Below are 16585 nucleotides of genomic sequence, written 5' to 3'. Positions count from 1 at the left end.
TCATTTCACAACGCAATCTCAAAATGACCTTGAATATCGTAGAGCATTACAATAACATACACTATGTTTGTGAATAATATTTTTATTAATTATACCAATTCGAATTCAATATTCATAGTTAAAACAGGACAACGTCTGTCGACTCAGCTAGTAGAATATAAAAATTTTGGAGTATTCTGTTGCTATCTTTTATCGATAGGCGCTATGATCATCATTAACTACTATTAAAGCCCACCGCGAGTAAGCGACGATAGCTTGGTTGGGAGTGGAACGGACTGCCGAGACGAATGTACCAAGATTCAAAACCCAAGGATACCTCTGACGTTTCTAAAATTATGTGTATATTCTTTGTGAATTATCGCTTGCTTTAACGGTGAAGGGAAACACCGTGAGGAAACCTGCATACTTGAGAAGTTCTTTATAGGAATGACTGCATGTGAAGTCTGCCAATTCATACCAGGTGGACTAAGGCCTAATCTCACTCGTTAGTAGAGGATATACATGCCCAGCAGTGGGACAGTATATAATAGAGGGCTGATATTATTTATTATAAAAACCAACTTCTAAGCCACCTGTAATAAGCTGTAAAAACATATTAATTCCTCAAAGAATTCCAATTTCAAATTTTCAAATAATGTTCTAATTTTAATTATTATATTTCAATAGTTAGTACTAGCTATTAGCTATTGTAACAGTACGAATTCCAGTAAAATCTGTAGGTAATAAAAGGATGAGCTAGATGAGATCCTGTTTTAGCCATTGTAACTCCCACGGCTGTTTGTAGGTGTTGAGAAGGAACGATTCGATGCAGGTGCATTGGTATAGTATATGCGAAAATAGTAAATGCTGTATCTTAATTATTGTATTTGTGATAGGATATGTTACTAAGTTGTTGTTCAGCAGATTTTGCGATACTTCTAACAAACATGGAAAGTTTTTTAAACACTATCGTATTATATTAGTAGCTTTTGCCTTTGCCTCCGCCCGCTGAAAAAGTAATAGGCAATAATCAATTATGATTGTGTACGAAAACGTGAGGAAACCTACTGATAACTATCCAAAATGAATCTCGAAGGTAAGTGAAATTTATTCCGCACTACTCCAGCGTTGGACTATAGCCTAAACCCTCTCAGAAGAAGAAGTCCATGCTCAGCAGTGGGCAATATATAATACAGGACTGGTATTAAAGCACTAGAACATGTAACTTTGACTTTAACCAATACCTCAGTCCCCCCCGTGACCACGAAAGCTGCAGTCTTCGAAACGTCGAAAGAAAAATAAAATATTAAAACCGCGATAAAGTAGAAAAATAGTTTCATTTTATTTTCTTCTTAAACCTTTATCTTATAATGACACGTGTACTAGGCTATGAAATTGTCCTCCGCAACCGCGAAGGACCGTGTTTTTGTACTGTTCCGCTTCAAGACTGCACTCTTATTTGTTACTACCGCTTTTTGTTCATACTCTTGGTTTCTTTGGAATTTCATGGTATTGAAGTGTGACAGGGTTTTGATGTTTTTGATGGGATTTACTGGAGTATTAATGTAACTCAAACGGGTTTAAAACATTGACGTATATTCTATAGACACGAACGTCCATATAAACTATTTGTTCAAAATCTGAACTAAAATGGCGACTAAAACGTCACTGTTATAATCTATTTATTCACTTGAACAACAAATATTTTACTTATTTGACAAATAATGTTTAATCAAAGCCAGGTTTACACTTAGACTCGAGTTCTTATATCATGAGCGCCACTTCGTACACAACCACAAGCTGTCAAAATTGACCATACTAAAATCAGTTTGAATGGATTGCAGTTCAATTCAGTTGAACACAGTGAATGTTCGGAAAGCCAAATCTACTACGTAGTACATATGTATCGGTATTAAAACGAACGATCAAAACGAAGATAGTGTGATATTTAATTTGGATAACTAATTGATATGTTAATGTTCCATAAGCTCATGTTCACCTGTGGACGTCCTGTAGCTTATGATGATGATGAATCGGTATCTTTTAATGAAAGTTTTAAAATATGTTTGATAGATGGAAAGACGCAAAAAATTTAAATTAAATTCTGTGCTGGATTAATGTAATACTTAAGTTATTTTTCACATAAAACTACGAAAAACGAGGTACATTGACTTATTAATATAAAATGCCTAAAAACACCAAACATAAAGCCACTTCAAACTCGATTACAGCTAATATTAAACCACTGCAGTAGCGTGTGAAAGGGATGGGGATACCAGTCTCGAACGGGAGGGACAAGGACGGCATGTATGCACATGTCACAGACTATTTAAGGTTACGAGCGTAGCGATACGAAAATGATAGCTGTTTTTAATTTTTAGTTGAATCAAAGATAATTGTGATTCTCTATTGATCATCCAAGAAATAAGGTGTAAATGATTAGTAGAATTAAAAGGCGTAGAATAAAATTATTTATTTTATTTATTTATTTACTCTTTATTGTTCCAAAGAAGAGAAATGATACAAAGAAGAAAAGAGAGACAAAAGGCACATATACAAATGGCGGTTTTATCGCTCTAGGCAATGTCTTCCAGATAACCATGGGATGGATATAAAAACGAGAAATAGAAAATTATAACCTAATTTTAAAAGTTTAAAACAGCCGAATTCAGCCATTTTCAGCCTAAGACGTATCAATGATGCCTTAGACAACGTAGACCTTAAGTGTGGGTATAGAAAAGCAGTAATACTTAAAAAAATAATCATTAGGGTTGTCAATTATTGTTCTCAATTGCACGACAATTTTTAAGACGCGGACGGTTGTTTTACACCCTATTTAGACGATAGGCGTTATTACAATACGCATTACGAGTAATATTTAATTATATTTACATATATAACACCATAACAGAATACTAATACGATGTTATACAGACAAAGAAGTTTATTAATCTTAACAATTGGTTTCAATACACCTATAAGGGGCCGTTCAAGTATTACGTTACGCAACTTTGAAGATTTTTGAACCCCCCTACCCCCTATGTAACGCGCCGTAACATTTTCCTGTAGCCCCCCGCCCCGCCTCCAAAAGTTATGTAACTCTAAAGTGTCATTTTTTTTTGTAATATTCACAATTATTTTACACAAAATACCGGAGAGTCGCTAAAATACCTTCGTTATTGTTTTATTTAAAAAAAACAATGTTACATAAAGCTTTGTACGACAAACACAAATATCTCTGTCGTTTACGAGAAATTTAATGGTATTTACTTAAATTTGTGTCCGCTTAAGTGACAAAAAAAAATTCTTATAGCTTTATGAAACTTAGACCAAACGACGGAGAAAAAAAAGCCAATTCTAACGATAGATATAACTCTATTTCGCAAAAAACGTTGCTTGTGACGTTTTTTTAACCGATATATTTTCACAACATGTAGTTGTTAACGCATGTCTAATGATTGTTATCTGAACGGAGTTTTAGCCACACACACGCATGCACGCACACACGCACGCAGACACGTACGTACGTACGTAACATATTCCCTCTGTTCTGATACTGAGTAGAAAGACCCAACATTGTGCCTAACCTGAGAATCGCATCCGCGCCTTTATTACTCTTCTATGGTAATAAAACAAATTTTCGAACTTTATTATTATTTTCTTTTGACGTTTCGAAGACAGTCTTCATGGTCAAGAGGCGGACTGAGGTGTCGTCCGAAAAGTCAATCTAGCAACATTTTACAATTATATAAAATTTTTAAACATAAAGTTTTATAATATTTTATTTCGATGTCTAACATTCACGGATACATAAGAAATCTTTATCTCCTAGCTCAGATTAGCAATAATTGTTAAATAATTAAAGAACTAGAATTTTCAGAATAGTCTATCAAAGACCTATTTTAGTATTAATTTAGAGCGTTTTATATAATTGTAATTTGATCTGTTTCCTATAAAGTTATTTTACTTGTCAATTCGAACTAAATCAGCACGTGGTGAACTAAGACTGATAGAGGGTGAGCCTGTCGCCATATCGGGAATTAATTTTAGACTCTAGCTGATATTGAAAAACCATATATCACTTTCTCCGACCCAGGATTCGAACTCAGGATCTCGATGTCGTACCGCACACGGCATACAACTATGCCATCGAGACAGTCTTCAAACATTACTGGTACAATGTTTGGAGTAATATTGTTAGCAGTTCTTTCCAAAAATACTAAGTTCATTGTCATTAATTGCACTATATATTATCATATGGCATAGTCAATAGTAGAAAGGACTGACTGACCAGAATTAGCAGATTAACTAACAACAAATTTAGATTTATTTCAAAGCACGAACCGCCGATGTACCAATTTTCTCTCAGTTTTAATATTTTGTACTAATCTCAAGACTAATTTGCATGGCTTAGAGTTCTTCATATATTTTCCGAACGAATGTCATGTCCACCGATATATGAAGCTATCGTGGTAATGTTTCATTAGCGAAAGAGCAATATGCCTAAATATAGAAGATATTATTATAAAGTTAATGTTAAGTTAATACCTCGAACGTTAAAGTTAAAGAAAATAATTACTAACTCACGAATTTCTTGAATGAGAGAGGTAACCAAAACAACTTAAGGAACCAAATTTGATAGCATAGATAATTGCCGTATCTACATATGCGTAGTCTATGGTCCGAGGGCGGGAAAACATTTCCACCGCGACAGTACCTTGCTAGGCCCCGAGCCTCGCGGTCGCGGGCGCGTATACGTCGACCGATTTAGATTTACGCATTTTTAATATCGAACGTATTTTTTGAGTGCCAGTGACATTTTAACATTTTGTGGATCGGTGCTTTGAGTGTTTATTTTCGAATTTCGAATGTTGTTTTGTCTATGTTGACGTTGGTGATTTGACATTTTTATAAATTGTGGCCAGTATTTTGTTTTTTTTTGGAACTGTTTTATTTTGTGGACAGTAACATTGGATTATAATCTATAGCTTATTGAACTGGTGAGTGTACAGAATAAAAAGTATTCTATCCCAATTTTCACTTCTATATCATTTTGTATGAACATTGAATGAAAATGATTTAATTTTTGGATACCACAGACAATAATCAAATTTGGTTTGTGGCTAATTTATGTTTGTGACCGCCATTACGGAATTTATTTACACATTATAAATATAAAATTATTTTGTCAATTGTTAACTATATTCTCTTCTTTGCCGAGGCCATACATAATAAATGTATACTCTTAGTTTATTGGGCTATAACATTTACGGCTTGTAAACTAAGTTAGTAACTATATGAACAAATCATTCTAGATTTTATTAATTAATGACGAGATGAGCTTACCGTTCGCCTGATGGTAAGCGATACGACCGGCCAGCAGTAGAAACACCATCCAATACCTTGAATTACAAGTATTGTTTGGTATTCCGCGCTCGCCATCCTGAGACATGAGATGTTGTCTTTCTATGTCCAGTAGTTTCACTGGCTACAATGTCCTTCAAACCGGAACACAACAGTGACCACACACTACTGCTTGCTGTGGTACCTACCCAGGCGAACTCTCACATATGAGAGACCTACCATAAAAGAGTCATTCAGTCATTCTAGATAAAAATAAAGATCTAGCTTAAAGATCCTTAGAACGTATACCTAGCGGTTCTGAAACCTAATGAGGTATTGATGTATTAGGTATTAGCTTAAATTAGACGGATTACACCACCTCAATACACCTAATTATGTAGATACTACACTCGAGTTTACTGTTTACCGTAGTAAAACTCAGTAGATATTTGCAAAAGTTAACTTTAAACACATGACATTAAAATACATAGTTATACGTTTTGTAGAATAAGAATGACAGCAAATCAAACAAAACTTTAATTATAATGAACCTTTGTCATTTTGCTTTAGAGTCTAGATCAGGGTTTCTCAAACTTCCAGGTTCCAGATGACAGCGAACCCCTTAACTAGTTACCCCCCTCCCTTTCAAATAAATTATGTCATTGTTGAAGTAAATAAAGTTTTTATTTAAATAAATTTACAAATACAGTAACAAAAGAAAATATAGGCTTGTTTTGTGTCACATATTGAATCAATTTTAGGAGTAATTTTGGACAATTTTAACATTAATTCTGACTCGGTATCAAGTCGATTTTGTTTTTATTTTTAATCTCGTTGTTAACCCTCTACCTTCGAATGGTAGTGGTGCGCATAACTAATTTTGAGAAACCCTGGTCCAGAGTAATCATCTACGCAATGACAAATGACTTGAGACATGGAGTGGATATACCTGTTTTTTCTAAACTAGTCAAGCTAGATTCTATTTTCAATAAACTTTTTCACAAGCTATAACCACGGATATATATAATAAACTGTATTGCCATATAGGGAACAAATTCCAGACTCCGGGCTGATACTGGGAGAAAATCTTAAATACGGAATATTTTAAGGCTTTTAAAAACAAGATCTGACGATATCTGAAGTTTTAATAGAAATTAGGGCTCGTTCAAGTTTTAAGCTAATTAGAGCTTATTTAAATACAATTCTTGTACTTAATTGAAATTGATACATTAAAGGAATGGTAATCTCAACATTAGCTGGGGTTTAATTAATGATTATTTTTATTAGATTTACTTAAAGGTTATTTTATTGTATAACGTAATATGCCACGTTCTTGATCTTGTGGTAGCGTAGTATGTGAAGAGGTCTTGGGTTCAAATACCAGGTTAGGTCTGTGTAGGTTCTTTAACAATTTAGTTTTGATTCTGCAAGGATGTCATATTGAAAGTTGGAGTTATATTTATTTATTTCAAACTCATTATTGTTATATAACATAAAGAATAATCTTCCAAACGCCTATTTATGCCTAAAGTCGAAGTGTTGTGACAATAAGTAAAATGTTTTTATTTGTTTGTTTATTGATATGTTTGTTTTCGTTGTATTTAGATATCACAACACACTCACGCTTTTTATCTGCGAAGAGGTAGGCAGAGGCGGAAGTGGTGCATTCACAAGCCACCATGTGTATTCCGTCCCATGATGTGATAGAGGACGTGCCTATATTGACCACAAATTACTCCGTGCTGTTACTGAGTAAAAACCTAATATCGCTTTGCCTTACTCGTGGTTCGAACCTGAGCATTGCAGTCGTACCGTACAACTACACCACCGAACGCCACGCTGAATTAAACTGCAATCCATCCAAACTGACTTTAGTATGGTCAATATTAGTTTGTGGTTGTGCACAGAATGGCTCTCATGATATAAGAACTCGAGTCTAAGTGTAAACCTGGATTTGACTGAAATATATTAGTCAAATAAGTAAAAATGTTTATTGTTCAAGTAAATATATAGGTTGTAACAGTGACGTTTTGGTTGCCATTTTAGTTCAGATTGAACAAATAGTTTATATGGACGTTCGTGTCTATGGAATATACGTCAATACGTAATATACTACATAATAGGGCCGCCATTTACCAGGAATATAGTATGTATGTATATATAATAAACGAATAGAGATGACATGACCAAGGCAGACGGTAATCGGGGTTCGAAACCGCAAGATGTAGGGATGGCGCACTGAGCTCCCAACAGCATAATATAAGATAATCAATATAGCATTAGCATACGGGCGTATACCTATAGTTTTGAGATAGGATAACAACTACGTAACTTAAATTTAATATAATAATAATATCACACACACATAACGTCACGCATTTATCCCCAAAGGTGTATGCAGAGGCTCAACCAGGGCACCCACATTTCGCCAAGTGTGTTCTGTCCTATGATGTAACAGGAGGTGAGCCTATCGCCATATAGAACACAAATTCCAGACTGATACTTAGCAAAAACTCCTAAATATCATTTTGCCCGACCCGGGTTTCGAACCCAGGACTTCAGAGCGCTGTCGTATAGCGCATGCAGTACAACTACGCCGCCGACGCAGTCAATAATAATATGAGCCCTGTTTTATATACTATCCCACTGCAGGGTACGGGTCTCCACTACTACTGAGAGGGATTAGGCCTTAGTCCACGACGCTGGCGTAGTGCGGATAGATAGACTTCACACAACCTCAAGATTCCTATCGAGAACTTCTTAGGCATGCAGGTTTCCTCACGATGTTTTCCTTCACAGTTAAATCAAGCGATAATTCACAAAGATAATTTTAGATAAGTCAGAGGTGTGTGCCCTTGGATTTTGAACTGCGGACATCGGCAGTCCGTTCTACAACTATCGCCGCTTTTTATCAAAAGATTACTTTAAGATAATGGATAAATATTTAATATGCTTAGTACCTTCAAAATAAGAGTCACTTGTGCACCTAAACATCCTTAAGGTTATTTCACTTTGGGGCACAATTCTCTAAAATGTTGTTCCATTTGAAAATATACTTTAACTTGTTTCGATAAGTTATGAAATCCAATGCTTAACCAGTTTTAAAATTATAATACTGTTACACTAATGGAGTTTAAAAATCAATTAGAGACTACCTTCAAACATAATGTTATTATGCTAATAATAAACGTACGACAGAGAACATGATGTATTTATTTGAATATTTAAATATCGAATCCGGATTTTAAAAATGGAAGCACATGAAGTGCGCCGGAACGTCCATTTCTCGATAGTCGTCTCGTATATTGTAAATTATTTTGACTGTTGACATACTGACTTAATCGATTTTTTCTTAATCAATTTATTAAGTTAATCATAAAATAGAGACTGGTTTAAAAAAAAAAGTGTTCTGATTACAAATATGTATTAAACTCAAGTCGCAATAGATATCGTTTAAGTCAATTAGCTTGCCAACGATTTATTTTATATCTGACTTTAAAACTTGTTCCAATACTAATAAAATTCGTTACACTACACTTTATGTAATGGATATAACCGTATACAAGCAGCTATAGAGCATAAAATATGGTTTCGGTGAGGCATAAATTATGTTTTTTTTTTTAATTTCGTGCCGAAGGTATCAACTAGATCGTTCGAATGCTATAAAGTTGCATCTATTTGGTTCTATTCCCTTTTATTATGCTATAAGCGAGTTGTAATATTAAAAAATGTTTAAGAAATATTTTTTGAACTAAATGATGTGTTGTGCTCGTAAACGGATGCCTATAAACAGTAGCGAAAATAAGAAAACTTAAAAAAAAAATGGTTCGACACGGCTCTCATGCTGATATATTAGAAGTTTTCTCATCATGTACTACATATATTTACACTGGATGCAATCCGCCTCGAACACAAAGGTGGGTTTCATACTGCTTCTCAACGATATATTATTATTTTGCATAATATTAATCAGTGAAAGATTATAATAATATAGTTAGAGAAATATAAATGCTTATTTTCATATTCGCCCTTTTAGTTACACCTGTCTACAGACTAAAATACGGTATGTCAAAGTTGTACCTCAGCCAAGAGATTATCATTTAAAAAAACATATAAAACCTCATTAAAATTACTGTCACCAATCTCACAATTAAAAAGTAAAAATTCAAAACAAACTGGCCGAAAAAGTAATCTTCGAAAAAAAAAACAAAAGATGCCTCCAGTAGCGTAGCACCTGTTGTCTCGAACTCCGTTCCCATACTCGAACTAAAACCAGTTTACATAAAAACGATAAAAAAAAAACATGGCGGCCTTCTCAAGGGATCACGGTGATTATTTTTTTGCCTCAATCAACGGCAGATGTAGGTTGGGAATTGTGTATTGGGAGCACATTTTTGATTTTATGTGAATTTAAAAATTTACAATACTATAAAATTTGTAGTACATACTATGTGTTATGTATTTTGATCGATTTGATACTAAATCGAGTTTTCCGGCATAAAGGTCCCGCTATATATTTTCGCGGGATGGAAAGTAGCTTATCACGTTCCCAGGGTCTTAAACTCAACTTCAAGGTGTTGGTTGGTTTTTCTATTGTTTATGGGCGGTCGTATCGCTTACCATCACTTGAACGGCAAGCTCGTCTCGTCATTAAAGAAATTTAGTAGGTCCAGTTGGATGTACTCACAAATTAATGAACTGGTAAACGAAATTACATATTCACTGACCCTAAACTTAAATCGATAATCGATACTAAATTTCCAGTTAATATCGATAAAGGCACCTAATTACAAACAAACAGTCACTGTCAAGTTTATTACCGTTTTAGAACTTTTCCCTTTATTTATTTGAACATCGATGGTACATTTTACGATCGTTTTAAGAGAAAATCGATAAACTAAGTTCTGGGTACGGGACGTAAAAATAACATCAATAGTTAGGGCGTTGGTACAAAATTAGCTTAAACGATCGCTTTTGTAGATTTACTTACTTTAAATAGATTTACCCGCGACGGAGTGTGTGTGACGAGAGAGATTTTAACTGACGAAATACAAGTATTTGTTTCAAATTGGAGTTTAAATATATGGGAGTATTTAATAAATGTAGTATGCGTGGAAGAGTGTATATAAGAAGAAAATAATAAATCATGACTGCCTTGGTGGCGTAGTTGTACTGCATGCACGGTACAGCAGCGCTCTGAGGTCCTGGGTTCGAGTCCCGGGTCAAGTAATGTGATATAAGGGATTTTCTGCTCAGTATTAGTTCGAAGTCTTGGATTTGTGCTCGATTCGGCGGTAGGCTCGCCCCCTATCATATCATGGGACGGAATAAACTTGACGAAAAGTGATTGTGCCTCTGGATACTCCTTCAGGTATAAATGCGTGATGTATGTTTTAATAATAAATAATCCATGACATAATAATCCAATACACCCAGATAATATTATGATACTAATGTCTGTGGTTGCGATGTTTTTGACAGTTCCAAAATGATAAAGAGGTCGGTTGACTAGATTCCTTGTGTTACAATTCGATATGGTCGTTGACTAAATTTTAAAACTTAAAACTTTGTGTATTTTTTAATATGTAACAGCAATTGGTACAAAAATCAAGTTCTTTTGTGAAAACAGAATTAAAATTCGATAAGAAATGAGGCAGTAATTCATATTTAAAATATTTCTATATGCAGGAGTTGGCGCGAAGTGGAGATATCGCTCCATCTCTTTCTTTCGCATATCTCGTAATTCCCAATGACGTCACATGCAAGTATTCTGTTCTTTTTGTTTTATGACACTCGCCCCTAATTTCAATGGCTTATAACATGTATATTTTTCACCAGATTTCTTCTGTTTTAGAATTTATACGATGTAAATATTTTATAATATTTATAAATAAAAATAAGTCAAATATTCAACTATTGCGCTAATGTTGACTGTTTTCCCAAAAACAACAAATTTTTCGTTATCTAATATCAAACCATTCTTTATTAATTCACTTAAACCAAAACCGACCCAAAACATAAATAGACTCCAAACTAATCTTAAACCAACACCGGTAGTCACAAAAAACGTGCCGCGTCGAGAATCGAACCCCGCTTATTACCTGCGGTTGCGTTCCTATCAGGTCGGTTATTACGCTGTCATGACGCTCTGATTTCTGAGAAAGTTGTATTTAAATATGCATTTCGTGTATAATGTTTTGGTTTTTGTAGCGCTATGTGTTCTTGTATCAAAGGCAGTGTTAGCTCGGACCTCCTCTACTGAGAGTTTAGGCTTTAGTCCACCATGTTGAACTAGTATGGGTTGGTAGACCTAACATTCCTTTTAAATGTTTAAGGATATTCTTAGGTATATAAGTCTTACGATGTTTTCTATCGATAAAACTATCGATTTATTATATCGACGGTTGAAAAGGTTAATTGACTTATAAAACATTATTTTTCGAAATTTTTTAACTAGATTAAAAAAAAAACAGAAAAAAGACCTGCTGATTTTAAATATGTATGAAACTAAAGCGATTTTTTTTCGAAATTTTTTAACTAGGTTAAAAAAAAAAACAAAAAAAACTGATTTTAAATATGTATGAAAGTAACGTCATTTTTCCGAAAATTTTTAACTAGTTTAAAAAAGCAGAAAAAGACCTGCTAATTTTAAATATGTATGAAACTAAAGCGAAATTTTTTAACTAGGTTAAGAAAAAAAACAAAAAAAATCTGATTTTAAATATGTATGAAACTTAAGCGACATTTTTTTTTGAAAAAATTTAACTAGGTTAATTAAAAAAAAAAACAGAAAAACAAATCTGATTTTAAATATGTATGAAAAGTAGTCACAAAATAATGTCGCTTAATTTAAATATCCTTTCAACCTCCGATATACAAATGTAACTTCGAAACGTTTGTCTAAGTTTTGAACCTGCGACCGTATCGGCAGTTCGATCATTACTATTGCTGGTATAAAATGCAAGCAGTGTTGCGAGTAAAACCAAGTTTATTACGTGGGATTATGATCTTAGTGGCTGTATGCCGTTAAACCACTATATCCTGGCCTACTGCCAACCCGCCTTAGGTTAGCGTGGTGAACTACGGCCTAAACCCTCTCACTAGCAGAGAAGTGCCTAGCAAAATTAAAAGAAGGAGAAAATTAAAATATAAAAAATGTGATCAAATCAGAAAACTGGTTTTATTTCGATGTCTAACATTCGCGCAAACATAAAAATCATAATATAATATTTATTATTGTATTCCTACCATCTTTAAGTTTTAGTCAAATTACTGATATATTTCCCTAAATGATGTATTTCACAGCTCTTAAGGTTTTACGGCAGTTCTACTGATTTTAATTTGGCTGTTATTTTTACCTTAACAGTGGATAAAAAAGCACTGCTAGTCGTGAGACCATGTTCTAGAAACAAAATACACGGCACGCATTTATGAAGAGGCAACCAGGGCACTCACTTTTCGCCAAGTGTATTCCGTCGCACGATATGATAGGGGGCGAGCCTATCGCCATATCAGGCACAAATTCCAGACTCCGAGCTGATACTGAAAACCCAAATATCACTTTGCTCAACCCGGGACTCGATCCCAGGACCTCAGAGCGCTACCATACCGCATATGCAGTACAACTACGCCACCAAGGCAGTCCGAGACCATGCTATAGCTACATTTATTTAAAAACTTAACAGTATGCAAACTCCAAGTCATATCAACTTGGGTTCCGCCATGCGGGCTCATGCGTCGCGTCAGCACCCATCTATCTTGTAGATATCATTAATAAAGTTCGCCACGATCCCAACGACAATAGCTAAGACTTTGAGTAAAGTTTCCACAAACGGCACTTCATATGTTTATTTAGAGTTATGGTGGAAAGTTGGTGGTGGAATGACGCTGTAGATGCCGTCAGCAAGGTCAAGTTGACTTTAACACTTATTAGCATTTTAAGCGATTTTGATTAAAAATAAAAAGAACTATCATTGCCTACAGATAATATACTTTGACATATATTTCACCCACCAAACAGGTATCCGCACTAGGCCAGCGTGGTGGACTAAGGCCTAATCCCTTTCAGGAGTAGAGGAGGCACGTGCCCAACAGTGGGACAGTATACAATATTGATATTATGACCGACAGGTACATCTGTCAATGACCAACTCAGCAAGATCGACCTGATTTTAACACTATTATGAGGATCTGAAGTGGTTTTGATTAGAAATAAAAAGAACTATCACTGGCTACAAAAATATTTTTACAAATATTTTACCAAGCAATAGACTTATACGACTTCTAAATGACTAACTTCCCCGGTCTGTCAAATGCTCAGTTTTTTTATTACAAGAGGTTTCACAAATACTCGCATTATAACAATAAAAGTCTTTATTCACTGACCAATGTATTTAATATAGTATAGTTTCAACTGAGGTTCGTTATATTTAAATCAAATTTGACAAGAAACAATTTTAAATGTGCCTACATCGACAACACGAGTTAATATTTTCCATCTTTTTGGTAGGTCATCTTTCCATTTTAAAATTGTTCCCCTTTAATTTTTAAGCAATAATTGCGTGCGATTATTGGTAGTAATATTTGATTTATTAAGTTTTATACGACTTTACGGGCATTAACTAATGTCACAACTCCCTTCCCTAGTTTAATTTTGTTACATGCACGCATTCATTTCTCTTAAGTAACAAGATATAGCGTGTTTTGTTACAACACCTGCAACGCTGATTCATTCTACATGATACCTAGAAGGCATAGCTCTCTAATTTATGAAATATGAACTGTGTAGTAGTTGGTAGCGAATTGCGAATATATTTTTTCATTTAAAATCTATCAACGATATCGAAGAAAAAAAATTATCATGAATGGAGTAACATCCTCCTGTTAAATACGTTTAAAATTCACATCTAAAGAGCTCTTTGCAATATTACAGAAAATTTAATTCTTGTATTTCAGTTTGCCAAACATTGATATAGGTTTAAAAGTTTTGTCTTTTACATTTATTTACCAAAAATCTTTTTCTTTTTCATTGTATCCAATTCGAATGCCAGACTGAATTAGTCGATACATATTGCTAATATACTCATTTCATTACTTCATTATCATTATATACTATATACTTTATATTGACTGCGTCATTGGCGTAGTTGTCCTGGGTTATTTCATTCCTGGATAAGACAAAATTATATTGGCTTTTTTTAGTCAGTATCAGTCTGATACCAGAAATATGTCTCTGATGTGGCGATAGGCTCGTTCTATCACGTCTTGGGAAGGAATACACACGGCGAAATACACTTGTGCCTCTCCTTAAAAGCATTGCCATTATTTTTTATGTATTTATTATACATATATAACACTATAACAGTTAGTATAATAATGCGATGTTATACGGACAAATTCAATTATTAATCTTAACAATTGCTTTTAATACATCTATGAGCCATTTCTGTGAATTCCCGCGGGTTGCATATAAATATATCCAAGGTCTTGAATATAATTTGAGCAATTGTATGGCCCTTGACAAGGGCGCAAACCTCATCATATTTGTTTGTGGCGTTTTATTATTAGGACATTTCAATTTAATCCGAGTTTTTCCTCAACTAAAACATTAAAAAGCATTGGTAAACCTAAAGAAATACTAATTGCAGCTAAATCGCAGGTTCTAGAAATCTAGATGCACTAGTTCCACCTGTAAACCCTAGGATCGTGCTAATGGATACGAATGGTCTCTGCGGCGGACTTAATGTTGTTTGATGGTGGTAGGATTCTACGAGCGTTTGTAGGTTTTGCTAAATCGAAATCTTAGTTGAATAAGATTTTTTCACTAAAAGAAATGGGATGTAGGAAATTATTTTTTAGTCTTAATACTTGCTAAGTTGATAGACCTTTTGAGACGAGTTTATTTAAAGTTGTGGCCGAAATTAGACTGTCGAATTTCATATTTATAATAATAATATCAGCCCTGTATTATATACTGTCCCACTGCTGGGCACGGGCCTTCTCTACTACTAAGAGGGATTAGGCGTGAGTCCACCACGCTGGCCTAGTGCGGATTGGTAGACTTCACACACCCTCGAAATTCCTATAGAATTGCTCAGGTATGCAGGTTTCCTCACTATGTTTTCGCTCACCGTTAAATAGCGATAATTCAGAAATACACACATAATTTTAGAAAAGTCAGAGATCTGCCCTTGGGTTTTGAACTTGCAGACATTCGTCTCGGCAGTCCATTCCACAACTAACTACGCTTTCGATACTTATCTATCGCTATATTGGACACTAATCCCAGACTCTGATACTAAGCAGAAAAACCATTAGCATTTTGCCAGACCCGGAACCTCAGCGACTGCGCACGCATCAACTACGCCACCGAGACAGTCAATACACCCTACAACATATACAATTTCAGTGCTAAAACGGTAATCATTATAAGCCCCCAGACACGTTTCATCTAGATACAGAAAATTCAAAATAGACTACTCTCCTACATAGCTTCATTGAAGTCAGGACGAAAACTTCACAAGATCAATTTACATTTTAAACACAAAATTCTTAGTAAAAATTCAAAGTACTCTGCGGAATTGCTTCGAATAAATTACCACGAATTCTCTCACCTACGATGTCTTGTTGACCTTAGTTTCAGTTTTAATAGTTCGGTGTTTCAAGTTTCTTGACGCAGAATTCAATAGAACATAATAGCCAGTATAACTACTGGATATAATAAGACTTAACATCTCATGTCTTAGATGGCGAGCGCTGTGGAATACCAAACAATACTTTCTAATTCAAGGTGTTGGATGGTGTTTTTGCTGTTTATGGGCGGCCGTATCGCTTACCATCAGGTGAACGGCAAGCTTGTCTCGTCATTCAAAGCAATAAAAAAATGCCTGGCCTGTTTATTGATGCTCCAAGCGATCCACCATTGCGAAAATTACTTCATTAGCTAACTCCGTTTCAATCATAGATAATATAACGCCTTTATTCGCAAAGAGTTCAATAGAATTGCCATCAATGTTACTTAACGATTTGTGGTGTATGTTATTCTATCAATAATCATTTAATTCTAAAGTAACGCATATTCAACCGAAAAACCCACAGAAATTGCTGCCCCTCACCACATCCTCACTAGACCATCAAAGCAATACTGTTAATAGTGAACTATTCGTATATTTAACTATAATAATAATAATATAACTGTATATTTCCCGCAGGAAAGTTACAATATAACTATATCTCGTAGTAACCCAAGTCATAATGATAATAG

General features: G+C 34.6%; 1 protein-coding gene across 1 annotated transcript in view; it reads left to right on the top strand.

Moving 5' to 3' along the window:
- The first annotated feature begins 4711 nt into the window (after positions 1-4711).
- The window catches only part of LOC115452398 (irregular chiasm C-roughest protein), a 109398-nt gene continuing 97524 nt past the window's right edge, over positions 4712-16585 (top strand). Inside the window, exon 1 of the mRNA XM_037437751.1 lies at positions 4712-4979. The gene's annotated coding sequence lies outside the window, so the exon portion shown is untranslated. The remainder of the gene's footprint in view (positions 4980-16585) is intronic.

The sequence above is a fragment of the Manduca sexta genome, chromosome 2 (genome assembly GCF_014839805.1).
Source record: "Manduca sexta isolate Smith_Timp_Sample1 chromosome 2, JHU_Msex_v1.0, whole genome shotgun sequence".
Classification (NCBI taxonomy): domain Eukaryota; kingdom Metazoa; phylum Arthropoda; class Insecta; order Lepidoptera; family Sphingidae; genus Manduca; species Manduca sexta.
The sequence above is the reverse complement of the archived record's forward strand: the minus strand, read 5'-3'. Positions and strand labels throughout refer to the sequence as shown.